At 43.4% G+C, this 3,939-nt stretch overlaps 1 pseudogene across 1 annotated transcript; it reads right to left on the reverse strand.

Moving 5' to 3' along the window:
- Positions 1-745: 745 nt before the first annotated feature.
- LOC308348369 (RNA-binding protein EWS-like) lies at positions 746-2,689 on the reverse strand (annotated as a pseudogene). Its single transcript has one exon. The product of its transcript is annotated as an RNA-binding protein EWS-like (transcript).
- Positions 2,690-3,939: the final 1,250 nt, after the last annotated feature.

Raw genomic sequence — 3,939 nt, forward strand, 5'->3', positions numbered from 1 at the left:
TGTCTTTCTGGTGATTACATTTTAAAAGGATGGCTCCCAGCTACTTGAGAAAGACATTTCTGGCTTATAAAACTGACAAGAGGCTGGGAGAAGATTTATATCTCAAAGGGGCAAAAAAACTTGAAATTTAAGTTTTCTAAAGTAAATGCTCTGAATAAAGGGAAGTCAGATTCTATAGCCAGAAAGAAACTTGCCTAACATTTAGTCAACCTGAGGGGCATGTAAAGACATTCTTTGTCAGTACCTCATAATATATTTTTATATGCAAGAAAAGAACAGCAGTATCTCCCAGATACCACACTGACTACAACTAATATATTGTTTTTACATAATTACTTTTGACTTAGGGCATGACATGGAAAAATTACTAAGACTTTAAAGGCACCATAAAATGAGAATTTATGAATCTCCAGATTCGAACAAATAATGAAAGGGTATATAATCAGATGTTCTGTATTTAGCAGGAGGGGACTACTACTATGTTGGCAAGATACCAGGATAACACACAACTCTTTTTTAAAAAGTTGGAGTTTAAAGGGTAACATATTTATAGAACTAATTCTTTTTTTTTCCCATTTAACTTGTTTTAATGTTTCTTCACAAATGGTGAAAAATACTAAAGTACAGACAAGGAATAATCATAATGTTGTGGCCAACATTATAAATATGGAATTATAAATTTAAAACATTTTCTGATTTAAAAAATAAATCTGGTAGTCAGTGCAGCTCTGTGGGGTCTGTGCATTTAGTAGGGCCAGTCTCTGAGTTCCTGATGGTGCTCGCCTTTATCCATTTTTCCAGGTCCTCCACACCTGCATTTTCTTCCTCTCATCTGTTTCATCAAAGGTCCAGGGGGCCCGCCAGGGCCATGCCGTCTTCCTCCACCAAAGCCACCTCGGTCCATGCCCTGGCCACCACGGAAGCTCCCTCTGTCTCCACCACGGCCACTTTTGAACATCCCACGGGGACCACCGCGGTCCATGAGGCCGTCTCTTTTGCCCCATATATCACCAGGGCCACCTCTGCCATGGTCACTGCCCGGTGGTGGAAAGGGTGGTGGAAGGAAGCCTTCAGGCTTCGGGGCCTTACACTGGTTGCATTCTGTTCTCCAGGCGAAGTTCTGGTTTCCACAACCTGGACTGGGGCACTGCCGGTCTCCAGCTCGGTGCTGGACATTTCCTCCTCCAGATGGGTTCCCTTGGGAACCCCGGGGCCCTGTTGGGGGAAGGCCACCTCTGTCTCCTCCACGGTCTCCCATGTGACCCGTGGGGCCCCGAGGATCTCCTGGGCCCCCGGACCTGCACGAAGTGGCAGCAGCATCCATCTGCCCTCACGAGGCGGCATGCCACCCCGCAGGCTGTTCCTTGGGGCTTCTTCCAAGCAAGAGAAAACTTCAGCTTGCTCCCTTGAAAATCTTTCCTATCAAACCACTCCATGGCAGCCTTGGCAGTTGGTGGGTCTTCATAGAACACTATAGCATCACCTTTGGGCTTTCCTGTTTCCTTGTCCAAGTAGATATGGATCATGGGTTGTCCGGTTCTCTTGTTCATCTTAACAACTCCACACTGCTTAAAGATGTCGGCCAGATCACCTAGAGTCACACTGTCATTTAAGCCTTGCACAGAAATTGCACTGTTGTCAAGAATCTTCATCTGGATGTACAGGTGGGCCTAGACCAAGATCTGGTCCTTCATCCAAGGTTCCACAAGGTTTATTGAAGTCACCTTGCTCTCCAGTGCCCATTCTACCACATCCTCCTCCCCGCCCACTTATGCTCATGCATCCATGATCAAATCCCCGTCTTCCCCTGCCCCAGTTATCAGGGCCACTCGTGCTCCGGTTTTCTCCTGGTCCGGAAAATCCTCCAGACTCCTGCCCATAAACACCCATGCTACTGAGGTGGTCCTGTTACAGTGAACTCTGCTGCCCATAGCTGCTGCTCTGTTGGCTATATTGACTTGGTACCTGCCTGTAGGATCCAGTTTTGGAGGGGATAACTAGTGAGTGGCTGCTATCCATAGCTGCTTTGTTGACCGTAGCTACTCTGCTGTCCGTAGAGGTTCTGCTGACACTAACTGCTCTGATCATAACTAGTCAGCTGTGTAGAGGAGTAGCTGGTGGGAGGATAAGATGATGGTGCTGTGACTAGCTGCATGGAGTAGCTCCCAGGTACCTGGGGATAACTGTAGTTACTTTTTCCATATCCTAGGCTGGGCTGGTTGTAACACCCTGTCCTAGATTGAGGTTGACTAGTTTCAGTGGGTTTGTTACCATCCTGTGGTCTTGCAAGTGCAGTGGCTGCTGGCTGCTGCCCATAGGTAAGCAGGCTGAGTGCCATAAGCAGCATGAGCTGCATAGGAGGCCTAGGCAGTAGTGACCATAGCAGTGGTGATATCATAAGCACCAGTGCCAGACCCCTGGACAGGCTGACTGTATGCCTGGGGGCAGTTGGAATAGTATAACCAGCAGGAGGCTTTCCGTAAGAAGTTGCATAGGCCGTCTGCCCATAGGTAGCAGTGGTGTGAGCCTGGGTATAGCTGACATCAGTGGGCTGTCCATAGGTTCCATAACTTTGCTGCCCATATGCCTGGGTGGTCTGTGCTTACCCTTGAGTGGGATGGGCAGTGTATGCACTGTAGTCCTGCTAGGCTTCAGCTTGGCTGTATGTAGTATAATCCATGGACGCCATTTTCTCTCCTTTCTTCTCGTTCTCTCAATGTCTGTCTCCCTCTCCCTTTCCCTCTTATAGAACTAATTCTTAAGACAAAGTTGTATGAGAAGCTTTTCTGTCTTTTGTTGTTGTTGTTGACTCCGTCTCTTACAGTGAAGATAAAAGACAATGACAGAAACTTTTCTGTGAGTCTATATAGACGAGTCATGGGAGGATCCTATGTCCTCACATATTCTATGCACCCACTCTGTTCACTTCCTCTTATGTGTCTTTTCCCTTGGCTGATTTTTAAATTTAAGGCTATGGATAATTTTTCTGAGTGTCATCTATGCTTTCAAAGTATTCTTAGCTTCAAAACACTTTCTGGAAATACTCTTTATGCCCAAATAATATTCATTTACTTATATTAACTAATGTAAATGACTTTCTAGTTTAAGTTTTCAATAATAATCCATGAAAGATATATTTCTAAAATGCTCAAGGACTAATGAAGGGGTCTTTATAAACTATGTTTTAATTGCATACGTAATGAAGTATATTTACATTACATACCTAAAAGGACTCCAACAAAAGGAAATTTTCTACCAAGTATTTATTTTATGAAAGGGATCAGCAAAGGAGATAGAGAATCTAAGTTCAGAGAATTAAATGGAAAAATGTATCTATAGTATGGCATTATGGAATTAGTGGAAGAAATCAAGTTAAATGAGATTGCAAAGGATATATGCTTATCATCTATAAAAAAATAATCAACTAATGGTTGTGATGAGAAAAATTTAATGGGATACTAGGAACAGAAACCAAGTTGTCATTGGTGAGGAATAATGTGAGAAGAGGAAATAATGAGAGAAAAGTATGAATAGTTCTTCCCAGAAGTTTGACTTGAAAGGCCAACTATTAACTAAAGCTTTAACTGAATGAAGAATTAGAGTTAAAGGAAGCTGTGGGGTATTACGTGTGCATAATTAAATGTTAACCAGAAGAAACCAAAAGAAAGGAAAAAGTTGAAAGATAGATATAGACATATATGTAGCCTATACTCTATAATGTGTAGATCTATCTTCAATCACAGAAACTTGAAAAAGGCTATATTTAATATATTTTATACATCTCACTGAGATTTGTAAGATAATAGAATAGTCTAAGGTATTTATAAGATAATAAGGGGGGGCACCTGGGTGGCTCAGTGGGTTAAAGCCTCTGCCTTCAGCTCTGGTCATGATCTCAGGGTCCTGGGATTGAGCCCCGCATCGGGCTCTCTGCTCAGC

Source organism: Martes martes, assembly GCF_963455335.1.
Source record: "Martes martes genome assembly, chromosome: 8".
Classification (NCBI taxonomy): domain Eukaryota; kingdom Metazoa; phylum Chordata; class Mammalia; order Carnivora; family Mustelidae; genus Martes; species Martes martes.